This window comes from Prionailurus bengalensis, chromosome A1, assembly GCF_016509475.1.
Source record: "Prionailurus bengalensis isolate Pbe53 chromosome A1, Fcat_Pben_1.1_paternal_pri, whole genome shotgun sequence".
NCBI lineage: Eukaryota > Metazoa > Chordata > Mammalia > Carnivora > Felidae > Prionailurus > Prionailurus bengalensis.
Genome location: NC_057343.1, coordinates 180,522,317 through 180,536,361, shown reverse-complemented (window position 1 = coordinate 180,536,361; position 14,045 = coordinate 180,522,317). Strand labels below are relative to the sequence as shown.

At 36.2% G+C, this 14,045-nt stretch overlaps 1 non-coding gene across 1 annotated transcript; it reads left to right on the top strand.

Annotated features, from left to right (window-relative positions):
• Positions 1–6,463: 6,463 nt before the first annotated feature.
• On the top strand, positions 6,464–6,570 carry LOC122496340. Its single transcript, XR_006300774.1, has one exon. It is a non-coding gene; the product is annotated as a U6 spliceosomal RNA (small nuclear RNA).
• The last annotated feature ends 7,475 nt before the right edge of the window (positions 6,571–14,045 follow it).

Sequence of the window (14,045 nt, the reverse complement as noted above, 5' to 3'; positions counted from 1 at the left end):
TTTTAATAAGAAACAGACAATGTACCTCAAATCTAATCAACAAATGCAAGAACATTCACTTACTCCCTCTAGTTTATTGTCCATAGCAAGTCTGCCTCTGTGTCTTAACTTTGGGCATTTTCCTTTCAAAAAGGAGACCAAACAAGATGGAGTAAATCTGGGAAATGCTCCAGAACTCAAAATGCTTTTGAGGCTTACTCTATGTAAAGGTGTTACATAGTGTAACTGGTGTTAGCAAAAGACAGTATTTTCAGGAGACCACTTGATTCTGTTTAGTTCTATCTCCACTGATAGTTTGCTTCTGACTGTGGCTCAATTTACTGTGCAGCTTACTGGCATACTCTCAGTGGAAAAGACCTGTCCTTCTGGCCCCCCAGGCTGGAGAGTTAGGATGGGTGGGGAAGGATTTCAAGCAAGAGACTCAAAAGAATCTGGAAGGAGACTGAAGTCATCTTTCAGGAATTGACTTTAATTCAGTGATAAGACTTTCATATTAATTTTTATCTTCACAGAGGTGAGAAATACCATTACTTAACCAGGCAATGGAGACTTCAAATTTAAAAAAAAATGTATTTGACAGAGGGAGTTGTATGGTATATATAAAAATGAAGGGAGGTTATAACTGAACTTCTCTTAAACACCTGATTTAGGTTTTCTACCATCAGTTTACCCAAGATACAAGAAACAAAATACAATAACAAATATTTATTAAAGTCCTGGTGGAACATAGATTATTTTAAAGTATAAGCAGAAAGGGAATATTTGTCAGAAAAGCAAATACCATTCCACCACCAAGCACAGCCTTCTCTGTATTCTCTAAAAATTCTGTCATCTCTAAAATTCTGCCTTCTCTAAAAATTTTCACAGAATCAGACCCTTATAAAAATGTCCTTTTTTGCTTATGCAAGTGGGGAACGCTCATGTAGTTCCCAGAAAATAAAGGTTTATGTTAAATATGATTTCACACTCTCTGTATCATATCATCTGCTTACTCTATGGTCAGGGCACTCAAATGTGAACCCTTGTTTGCATTTTCAGTAAATCAAGGCAAAGATATTTGACCATTTGGAAATTCCAGTTTCTAGACTCAGTTAAGGCACCCATCTAAATAAGACACTTAACATAAGTGTGCAACGATATCTATGTTGTGTGTTCCAAATTGTTCAGAAAGTGAATATGTTATAGTGGAGAAGAGAAAGGTAGCAAGATAAGTAGAAGTAAAGAGTTAAATTAGAAAACTTAAAGAAAAAGAATAGGCTGATGAGACCTTTTATAAACAAAGAAATGCAGAAAAGATGTTTATATTCCTGTGACCACAAGAATAAGCATAACCAAGAGCACTGTTAGAGTCCAACCAACCAAAAAGACCTGAGGAGGTCCCAATGAAATGGAACTCTGGTCCCCACTCACAATCCCTTGGGCAATTAGACCTCCTCTGCATGCTAATTGCATCATTATGAGACAAGCCAAATGCAAATGAAATAAACAATAATTTGGGGCAGAGCAACATGTGGACTAGGCAATTTCTCCTGAGAGACAGATTGCAGGAGTTTTGGAGGGTCCATGAATCAAAGGATGAAATCACAGTATAAAAGGATAAACCAGGCTTGAGAACCCAGACATTTCTCAACTCCTGTCATAGATGTACCTGTCATAACTTGCCCTGAATTTGATCTTGGTCATGACCAATAATTAACCAAATGCAATGGGCCTCCTTTTATCTAAACTATCACACTTTAATGTGTGCATGGCTTTTTACCCAGAGAGTACATTTTTTAAGGCTCTATCCTAAAGAAATATTTGTACATGCACACAAAGACATATAAATGAGGATTTTTTCAACTCAACATCACTTACAATATTCTAAAATTGGAAAAATCTAAATGCCCAGGAATAGGGGAGTGCTAAACAAAATTTGATATATTTATACTAGGAGCAGAGTGTAATGGAATAAAGTCTTCAGCACCAAAATGCTTGGGTTCATATCTCAGCTCCACTGTTTACCAGCAATGTGACCTTGGCCAAATTGCTTAACTTTTCAGTGACTCAGTATTCCCCAGTGGTAAGAAAAGAAGACAAGATTTCCTTGTTTATAGGGCTATTGTGAGAAATAAATGTGATACCATTCTAAACAGCCAGAATATTATCTGGCACATAGCAGGTACTTAGTATGTTAGCATGTTTCTTATTTTGAACACACAATTATGCAGCATTTAAAAACAGAATCTAGCTGTAGCTCCTGCCATAGAAAACTCTGCAAAATATACCGTGAGATGAAAAAAGGTTGCAAAACAATAAATAAAGGATGATTCTATTAATTATTTACGTGTATATAGGCAAAATACATATGTATGCATATAAATGGAGAAGAAAGTGTGGAAGAACGAGTCAACAGCAACAATTATCTCTAGAAAATGAACTGGACTGAATGGAGAGAGGAACTGAGAGAAGATCACTTTCTTCCTCTTTATATTTTTGCATTTGAGCTTTTTCACAAACATAGATTTCTGTTTTAGTTAAATACTTTTAAAAATACAGTTGACCCCAGAACAACACAGGTTTGAACTGCACAGGTCTACTTACATGTGGACTTTTTCAATAAATATATTGGACATTTTTTTTATATTTGTGATAATTTGAAACAACTTGAAGATGAATCGTGTGCTCTAGAAATAATTGAAAAATTATGAAAAAGTTAGGCTTGTCATGAATACATAAATTATATGTAGGTGCTAATCTATTTTATCATTTGCTACCATAAAATGTATATACAAATCTATTACCAAAAGTTAAAATTTATCAAAACTTACACACACACTTACAGATTGTACATGGAACCACTTGCAATCCAGAGAAATGTAAACAAACGTAAAGATGCAGTACTAAATCATAACTGCATAAAATTAATTGTAGCACACACTACAAAACTGTAATAATTTCATAGTGGTGAGCTCAAGTGCTAGGATTATCGGCTTAAAATGCTATATGATGCTAATCATCTCTGGGCGAGCAGTTCATCTCTCTGGTAAATTGTGTACTGCAGTAAAAAGTGATTTCTCATAGGTCTTGCATATTTTTCACCATGTTGACCGCAATACCATAAGCTTTGAATAACACCACGGGACCCATATGAAGTGCCATTAGTGATGCTGGAAGTGCTCTCAAGAAGTAGAGAAAAGTCATGACATTACAAGAAAAAGATGAATTGCTTGATATGTAGCATAGATTGAGGTCTGTAGCTGTGGTTGCCTGCCATTTCAAGATAAATGAATCCAGTGTAAGGACATAGTAAAAAAAGAAAAGGAAATGTGTAAAGCTGTCACTGTGGCCACACGTGTAGGTGCAAAAACCTTGCACTTTTTGTGAAATACCTTTTTTATCTTGTATTGAAAATGCAACTTTTACATGAGTGCAGGATTATTATAAGAAAGACATACCTACAGACTCTGATATGATTTGAGAAATAGCAAAATCATTATATGACAACTGTAAGCAAAAAAAAAAAAGTAAAGGGTCTGAAGTTGGAGAATATGATGTCAACGAAGGATGGTTTGATAATTTTACAAAGAGGTTTGGCTTAAAAAATGTCAACATAACAAAAGAAGCACCTTCTGCCAATCGAGAGTCAGCAGATGAGTTCCCAGATGAAATGCCATGAGAAAATCATTGAGGAAAAAGGACATGGCATCAGGTTTTTAATGCAGATAAAGGTGTCCTATTCTGGACAAAATGCCACAAAGGAAATTTAATACTAAGGGAAAGAAGTGAGCACCATTATCTAATGCAAGAAGGGATAAATTATTTCTACTGTTTTGTGCAAATTCAGTTGGTTTTATGATCAGGACTATCCTTATCTACCCTTATCTATAAAGTGGTTAACCCCCAAGACTTGAAGGGAAAAGATAAACACAAGCTGCTAGTCTTTGATCATACAACAAGAAGGCCTGGACGATGAGAACCCTTTTTTTCTGGATTGGTTCTATGAATGCTTTTTCCCTGAAGTCAGGAAGTACTTTCCCAGTAAGGGACTGCTTTTTAAGTTCTTTTTATATTGGACAGTGTTCCTGGCCACTCAGAACTCCATGGCTTCAACATTGAAAACAATTAAGTGTTCTATTTGCCCCCAAACACAAATTCTCTAATTCAGCCTATAGATCAGGTTATCATAAGCACCTTTAAAGCTGTTTACACATGGTACCTCATGGAAAGAAATGTCAAACTATGGAAGAGAACCCCAATAGAGAGAATATCATGAAAATCTGGAAGGATTACACCATTAGAGATGCTATCCTTGTTACATAAAAAGCTGTGAAAGCCATTAAAGCCTGAAACAATAAATTCCTGCTAGAGAATACTGTGTCCAGATGTTGAGCATGACTTCACAGCATTCACAACAGAGTCAATCAAGGAAATCATGAAAGAGATTGTGGATATGACAAAAAAGGTGGGAGGTGAAGGGTTTCAAGACATGGATCTTGGAGAAATTCAAGAGCTAACAGACACCACACCAAAGGAATGAACAGAAGACAATTTGATGGAGATGAGTGCTTCTAAACCAGTGCCAGACAATGAGGAAAAGAAGCAGAAGCAGTGCCAGAAAACAAATTGACATTAGACAATCTGGCAGAAGGATTCTGATTATTTAAGACTGCTTTTGACTTCTTTTACAACATAGACCTTTCTATGAAACAGGCACTGAAACTAAAGCAAATGGTGGAAGAATTGGCACTATATAGAAATATTTTTAGAGAAATGATAAAGCAAAAAGTCAGAAATTACAATGTATTTCTGTAAAGTTATAGCCAGTGTGCCTTCTGCTTCTGCCTTCCCTTGCATTTCTTCCACCTTTTCCACCTCTGCCACCACAGACACAGCAAGACCAACCCCTCCTCTTCCTCTGTCCCCTCAGCCTATTCGACGTGAAAATGACAAGGATGAAGACCTTTATGATGATCCACTTTCATTTAGTGAATAGTAGGTAATCATCACACCATGCAGTTAATAAATGTACCTGTTGTGTATCCTTGTGTGTGTCTTCATGTGAAAAACTAACAACTGTATGGCAAGAACTGTAAGAGACATTTTGTGTCATCATCACTGCCTAAGTATCATGTAAAACATTGTGTGCAAGACTTGTATGGAAATGGATAGTCTATCCTTACATAGGCGTAAGGTGAGTGACATTTAATATAAGATTAATGATTTTTGTTTTCTTACTGTTTTATAACTTTTCTTTCCAATAATTATATTACTATACAGTATGCCTGCTCTCTCTCTCTCCCTAATTAGAGAAACTGTGTATCATTACAGGTAAGTGTGTTGTTAGAAAATGTTAGCAATGTTTCCAATACAGTATCATGAATATGACTATAATACTCTATGCAATATAATTTTTATAACTATCCATTCATTGTTATGTAGATTAGGCTACCCTTAAGTGATCATATTGATTACACTAGGCTACCATAAAGCAATCATATTGCTGCTTCTTTATTATCAATGCATGAATTACCATACCTATAAATAAACATTTTTCACATTGCTTTTCCAGTTTTGATGTCCAGGGTTACTAATACACAGAACATCTATAGTGTTTTGTATCATACAAGACAATATTGAAATAGATACTGACAGACAATCCATCTTGTAAATTTAAAGTATCAATAAATAGAGTACCGTAAATTTATTTTCTCTACCTTATGACTTTTTTTTTAATTTTTTTTTCAACGTTTATTTATTTTTTTTTGGGACAGAGAGAGACAGAGCATGAACGGGGGAGGGGCAGAGAGAGAGGGAGACACAGAATCGGAAACAGGCTCCAGGCTCTGAGCCGTCAGCACAGAGCCCGACGCGGGGCTCGAACTCATGGACCGCGAGATCATGACCTGGCTGAAGTCGGACGCTTAACCGACTGCGCCACCCAGGCGCCCCCTTTATGACTTTTTTAATAATGTTTTCTTTTCTCTAGCTTACTTTATTGTAAGAATACCATATATAATAAATATAACATACAAAATATATGTTAATCGACTATTTATGTCATTGGTAAGGCTTCTGGTCAACAGTAGGCTATTGGTAGTTAAGTTTGGGGGGGGGTCAAGGTTATATATGGATTTTCAACTCTGTAGGGGTCAGCATCCCTAACCCCTGCATTGTTCAAGGGTTAACTGTATATACTTCAGAAAATAAAGTAAGAAGACGACCAAGTAAAGATGCAATAAGAATAGTGAAAACAATTCTGAACAAGTGAATGTCTACGGTGTTTTAACATTCTGAGTTTCTAAGGAAAAGGGAAACAGGACTTCCCAGTCTATGGTCATAGGTCTAACACAAGCACAGGACTAAGACATGGCAAGCAAGATAGCTAGTACCAAAAAACTGAAGAAGGCACTGATTTTTAGGGCCATGACTCACACAATCCTTAGATATGGCCCTGGTCTAATATTACATTGAAAACATTCCAGGGCTTGCATCGGCAGCACATTTACTAAAACTGGCACAATACAGAGAAAATTAGCATGGCCCCTGCTCAAGGATGACATGCAAATTTTTGAAGTGTCTGTATTTTTAAAGGTATTAGTAGACCTGTCCACTGAAACTTGGCAGGCCAGAAGGGAGTGGCAGGAAATATTCAATGTGCTGAATGGGAAAAACAGGCAGCCAAGAATCCTTTATCCAGCAAATCTGTCATTCATAATACAAGAAGAGATAAAGTCTTTCCCAGATAAACAAAACTGAAGGAGTTCATGGCCATTAAACCAGCCCTGCAAGAGATCCTAAGGGGGACTCTGTGAGTGGAATGTTGCAAAGACTACAAACGTCCAGAGACATCACCACAAGCATGAAACCTAGAGATAACACAATGACACTAAATCTATATCTTACAATAATAATGCTGAATGCCAATGGACTAAATGCTTCAATCAAAAGACACAAGGTATCAGAATGGATAAAAAATAAGATCCATCTATGCTGTCCACAACAGACCCATTTTAGACCTGAGGACACCTTCAGATTGAAAGTGACGGGATGAACAACCATCTATCATGCTACTGGAAATCAAAAGAAAGCTGGAGTATCCATAGTTATATCAGACAAAATAGATTTTAAACTAACTGTAACAAGAGATGAAGATGGGCATTATATCATAATTATGGGGTCTATCCCTCAAGAAGAGCTAGCAATTATAAATGTTTATGCACCAAATTGGGAACACCCAAATATATACATCATTCACAAACATAAGCAATTTTATTGATAAGAATATCATAATTGCAGGTAACTTTAATACTGCACTTACAGCAGGGGACAGATCATCTAGACAGAAATCAATAAAGAAACAATGGCCCTGAATGATACACTGGACCAGATGGACTTGGCAGATATATTCATCCAAAAGCAGCAGAATACATATTCTTCTCGAGTGCACATGGAACATTCTCCAAGACAGATCATATACTGGCTCACAAAACAGCCCTTAATAAATATAAAAGAATTGAGACCATATAATGCATATTTACAAACCACAATGTTATGAAACTTGAAATCAACTACAGGAAAAAGTTTGGAAAACCTCCAAATGCATGGAGATCAAAAGAACATCCTGGTAAAGAATGAATGGGTCAACCAGGCAATTAAAGAAGAAATAAAAAAAAAAATATGGAAGCAAATGAAAATGAAAGCATGACAATCCAAAACTTTAGGATGCAGCAAAGGCAGTCCTAAGAGGAATATACATTGCAATCAAGGCCTATTTCAAGAAACAAGAAAAATCCAAAATACAAAATATAACAGCACATCTAAAGGAACTAGGAGCAGAAGAGCAAAGCAACCCTAAGGCCAGCAGAGGAAGAAAAATAATAAAGATTAGAGCATGGGAATGCAAGCTGCTGCAGCCACTCTGGAAAACAGTATGGAGGTTCCTCAAAAAACTAAAATTAGAACTACCCTACGACCCAGCAATTGCACTACTAGGTATTTATCCAAGGGATATAGGTGTGCTGTTTTGAAGGGACACATGCACCCCAATGTTTATAGCAGCACTATCAACAATAGCCAAAGTATGGAAAGAGCCCAAATGTAGATCGATGGATAAATGGATAAAGAAGATGTGGTATATATATACACAATGGAGTATTACTTGGCAATCAAAAAGAATGAAATCTTGCCATTTGCAACTATGTGGATGGAACTGGAGGGTATTATACTAAGTGAAATTAGTCACTCAGAGAAAGACAAATATCATATGGCTTCACTCATATGAGGACTTTAAGAGACAAAACATATGCACATAAGGGAAGGGAAACAAAAATAATATAAAAACAGGGAGGGGGGTAAAATATAAGAGACTCATAAATATGCAGAACAAACTGAAGGTTACTGAAGGGGTTGTGGAAGGGGGGATGTGCTAAATGGGTAAGGGGCACTAAGGAATCTACTCCTGAAATCATTGTTGCACTATATGCTAACTAATTTGGATATAAATTATTAAAAAAAAAAAAGATTAGAGCAGAAATAAATAATATAGAATCCAAAAAAAAAAAAAACCAATAAAACAGATCAATGAAACAAAGAGCTGGTTTTGAAAAAATAAACAAAGTTGATAAACCCCTAGCCAGACTTCTCAAAAAGAAATGAGAGAGGACCCAAATAGATAAAATCACAAATGAAATAGGACATATCACAACCAACACCACAGAAATACAAACAATTATCAGAGAATACTACAGAAAATTATATGCCAACAAACTGGACAACTTCAAAGAAATGACAAATTCCTAGACACCCACACACTACCAAAACTCAAATGGGAAGAAATAGAAAATTTGAACAGACCCATAACCAAAGAAATTTAATCAGTTATCAAAAATCTCCCAACGAATAAGGGTCTTGGGCCAAATGGCTTCCCAGGGGAATTCTACTGAACATTTAAAGAAGAGCTAATACCTATCCTTCTCAAGCTGTTCCAAAAAATATAAATGGAAAGAAAGCTTCTAGACTCATTCTATGAAGTGAGCATTACCTTGATTCCCAAGCCAGACAGTGACCCCATAAAAAAAGGAGAATTATAGGCCAATTATTTCTGATGAACATGGATGCAAAAATTCTCAACAAGATACTAGCAAATCAAATTCAAAAGCATATAAAAAGAATTATTCACCATGATTAATTGGGATTCATTCCTGGGCTGCAGGGCTGGTTCAATATTTGCAAATCATTCAATGTGATACATCACATTAATAAAAGAAAGGATAAGAACCATATGATTCTGTCAATAGATGCAGAAAAAGCATTCGACAAAACACAGCATCCTTTCTTAATAAAAACCCTCAAAAAAGTCAGGATAGAAGGAACATATCTTAACATCATAAAAGCCATATATAAAAAGCCCTCAGCCAGGATCATCCTCAATGGGGAGAAACTGAGACCAGATGGACCTCAACTGAGACCAGATGTTTCCATGAAATCAGGAACACAACAGGGATGTCCACTCTCACCACCATTGTTCAACATGGTGTTGGAAGTCCTAGCATCAGCAATCAGATGACAAAGTGAAATAAAAGTCATCCAAATTGGCAAAGAAGAAGTCAAACTTTCACTTTTTGCAGATAACATGATACTCTACATGGAAAATCTGAAAGAATCTACCAAAAAGCTGCTAGAACTGATACATGAATTCAGCAAAGTCACAGGATACCAAATTAATGTACATAAATCAGTTGCACTTTTATACACCAATAATGAAGCAACAGAAATAGAAATAAAGAAATCAATTCCATTTACAATTGCACCCAGAACCATAAGATACCTAGGAATAATCCGAACCAAAGATGTAAAAGATCTGTATGCTGAAAACTATAGAAACCTTATGAAGGAAATTGAAGAAGACGCAAAGAAATGGAGAAACATTCCATGCTTATGGATTGGAAGAACAAATATTGTTAAAATGTTAATACTACCCAAAGCAATCTACACATTCAATTCAATCCCAGTCAAAATTGCACCAGCATTCTTCTTGAAGCTAGAACAAACAATTCTAAAATTTGTATGGAACCACAAAAGACCCCGAATAGCCAAAGTAATGTTGAAAAAGAAAACCAAAGCAGGAGGCATCACAATCCCAGACTTTAGCCTCTACTACAAAGCTGTAATCATCAAGACAATATTGTATTCACACAAAAACAGACACATAGACCAATGGAATAGAGACTCCAGAATTGGACCCACAAATGTATGGCCAATTAATCTTTGACAAAGCAGGAAAGAGTATCCAATGGAAAAAAAGACAGTCTCTTTAGCAAGTGGTGCTGGGAGAACTGGACAGCAACATGCAAAAGAATGAAACTGGACCACTTTCTGACACCATACACAAAAACAAAATGGATAAAAGACCTAAATGTGAGATGGGAAACCATCAAAACCCTAGAGAAGATAGACAACAACCTCTTTGACCTCAGCTGCAGCAATTTCTTGCTCGACACATCTCCAAAGGCAAGGGAAATAAAAGCAAAATTTACTATTTGGGACCTCATGAAGATAAAAGGCTTCTGCACTGCAAAGGAAACAATTGACAAAACTAAAAGGCAATCAATGGAATGGGAAAATATATTTGCAAATGACATATCAGATAAAAGGTTACTATCTAAAATCTATACAGAACTTACCAAACTCAACACCTGAAAAACAAATAATCCAGTGAAGAAATGGGCAGAAGACATGAATAGACACTTTTTCAAAGAAGACATCCAGATGGTCAACAGACACATGAAAAGATGTTCAACATTACTCATCATTAGGGAAATACAAATCAAAACCACATTGAGATACCTCACACCAGTCAGAGTGGCTAAAATTAACAACTCAGAAAACCACAGATGCTGGCAAGGATGTGGAGAAATGGGAATCCTCTTGCACTGTTGGTGGGAATGCAAACTGGTACAGACACTCTGGAAAACAGTGTGAAGGTTCCTCAAAAAATCAAAAATAGAACTCCCCTATGACTCAGCAGTAGCACTACTGGGAATTTATCCAAAGGATACAGGAGCACTTATGCATAGGGGCACATGTACCCCAATGTTCAACAATAGCCAAATTATGAAAAGAGCCTAAATGTCCATCAACTGATGAATGGATAAAGAAGATGTGGTTTATATATACAATAGAATACTACTTGGCAATGAGAGAATGAAATCCTGCCATTTGCAGCAACATGGATGGAACTGGAAGGTATTATGCTAAGTGAAATAAGTCAGTCAGAGAAGGACAGATATAATTTTTCACTCATATGTGGAATTTGAGAAATTTAACAGACGACCATGGGGGAAGGGAAGGGAAAAAATAATAGAAACAGAGAGGGAGGGAGGCAAATCATAAGAGACTCTTAAATACAGAGAAAAACCTGAGGGTTGATGGAGGTGCAGGGGGAAGGGGAAAATGGGTGATGGGCATTGAGGAGGGCACTTGCTGGAATGAGCACTGGGTGTTGTATATAAGTGATGAATCACAGGAATCTACCCCTAAAATCAAGGGCACACTGTATACATTGTATGTTAACCAACTTGACAATAAATTATATTAAAAAATAAAAAAAATAAACAGAAAAAAAAACCACCCTCCAGTCAAAGGATGTGCTTCTTAGCAGACAGTATCACACAAAGCCAATGTCCCGAACTATACAGTATAGACTTCATTCTCTCTCCACCCCTACTTTAAAGAAAAAAATAATAACTTATTTGATTTTTAACATCTGGAGTTTAAGTCTGACATACCCAGGTGCAGTGTCCCAGAATTCACACTGAACAAAAGCCCCACCCTCTTTGTAGCTATTCACTTTTCCCTTCTGCAATGTCATCCTTACAAAAAAGATTATTTCTGTGGTTTGGGAGTTGTGAGGGGAGATTTCATTGGTCTCTTTAAATGCTTAAGTAGTAAGCTTTGGACTCTCAAATGGTTGGACAGGGAATTCAGTCTCTTCCTTTTCCTAGTGTCATATCTGTATAATCATTTGTAAAATTATCTAGGCTTAGGAATGCAACATGATACTCGCCAATAATGAAATGAAATATACAAAACAGAGTGGTATTTGCCTATCTGCCTGAAATGCCCTAGTATGGCCTTATCATTTGTTTATGGAAGACATTCAATCTGATTGGTCAGTGGCCATGCCTTCTTACTTGTAAATAATTTTGAATACCATAACTGTGAAAAACTAAGACCATGGTTCAATAAATAATTTCATATGTACTCCAACAAGTTGAGCTAACCACTGTAGATATTGATAGTTTAGTCTACTTCACTGCATGGCAATACTACTAGCTGACAATAGTTCTTGTATTTCATATACCAAGCCAGATAGTCCCCCCAAACATGATGCATTTTTCAAGTGCAGGGATTCAATACACCAGGGAAGTTGATCCCAGATAAAGCCACATAAAGTAAATCAATTTAAAATGGAGACCAAGGGACACCAGGATGGCTCAATTGGTTGAGCGTCTGAGTTCAGCTCAGGTCATGATCTCACAGTTCACGAGTTCGAGCCCTGCTTCAGGCTCTCTGCTCACAGCTCAGAGCTTGGATCCTGCTTCAGATTCTGTGTCTCCCTCTCACTCTGTCCCTGTCTCATTTGTGTTCTTTCTCTCTCAAAAATAAAAAAATAAACATAGATAGATAGATAGATAAATTAAATAGAGACTAAAAATTCAGTATCAAATGGGGAGAGAAAAGTGATTCTGGATTTATCTCATAAAATGAAAAAAAACACCACTTTCTAATGAATTTACTTCCAGTTTTGTTTTTATAATTTATAAAATTTAAATTATCATAACTATCTTCTAATTATTAGGACAAAAAAATGAATCACATTTTGATAGTTTAGAGAGACAAAATTTCTCTAACAAATGTTTTAGAAACCTAAAACAATACCCATAGTTTCAATACTTACTATGTAAGCATATTTTTATAAAAATTTCTATGACATTTAGCAATTTTTCCAGGAGTATCTCTTAATTCTTTGATAACCAATCATTCTCTTTGGAAATGCTATCAATTTCATCTGTTTTGTTTTCACTTGTTAATTGATCTTACTCATTTATCTATGATTTGTGTAGGAATCAAGCAGTTCTCCAAACATCACTGTCATCAGTGTCATTAAATCTTGCTGCAGTAGGCAGAATTCTAAGATGGCCCCCAATATTCCTGCCTGCTGGTGTATTTGTGCTGTGTAATTCTCTCCTTGTGAGTGTGGGTAGGGACTGTAATTATGATGGGATAATCACTCCTGTACATGAGACTCTGTCATAGCAGACAAGAGTGAGATTCTCCTGCTGACCTTGAAGAAGCAGTATGTATAAAATGCCTATGGAGAGGAACATGTGGCAAAGACCTGAGGGTAGCCTCTAGGAGCTGAGAGTTGTCCCTCTTTCTAGCAAGGAAGAAATTGAGGACTTTAGTCCTATAATCACAAGGAACTGAATCCTACCAACTAGTAAGCTGGAAAAAAGACCCTGAGTCTCAATGAGATCACAGTGCCAGCTATAACACTGTAATTTCAGGCTCATGAGATCCTTGGCAGAGGACCTGGATAACCCATATTAGGACTCCTGTCCCATAGAAACTGTGAGATAATAAATATATGTTGTTTTAAGCTGCTAAGTTTATGGTAATTTCTTATGCAGTGATAGAAAACTAATATGCTTGCATTTTTAAAAATATTTATATTGTTTGGCTAGATGTTTAGAGACTGTCTCAATCAAAAACAGTGGACAGTATTGTTGGTCAGATGAATTAGGAAAGATAGATTCTACTGCTAAGAGCAATGAATTTCTGAATGAGGACAGATATTGGGAGGTATTCTGAGTGAGGATAGTGAGGACATACGTATGTATGTGTATGGCAGACAGAGAGAGTGAAAAAGAAGACAAATGTGGAAAAATATTTAAAATTGGTATATATTGGTAAAGTATATATAGATTTCATTGTACTATTCTTTCAAATTTTCTATAGCTCTGAATTTTTTCAAAATAAAAAGGGGAGAAAAGTAGGCAATG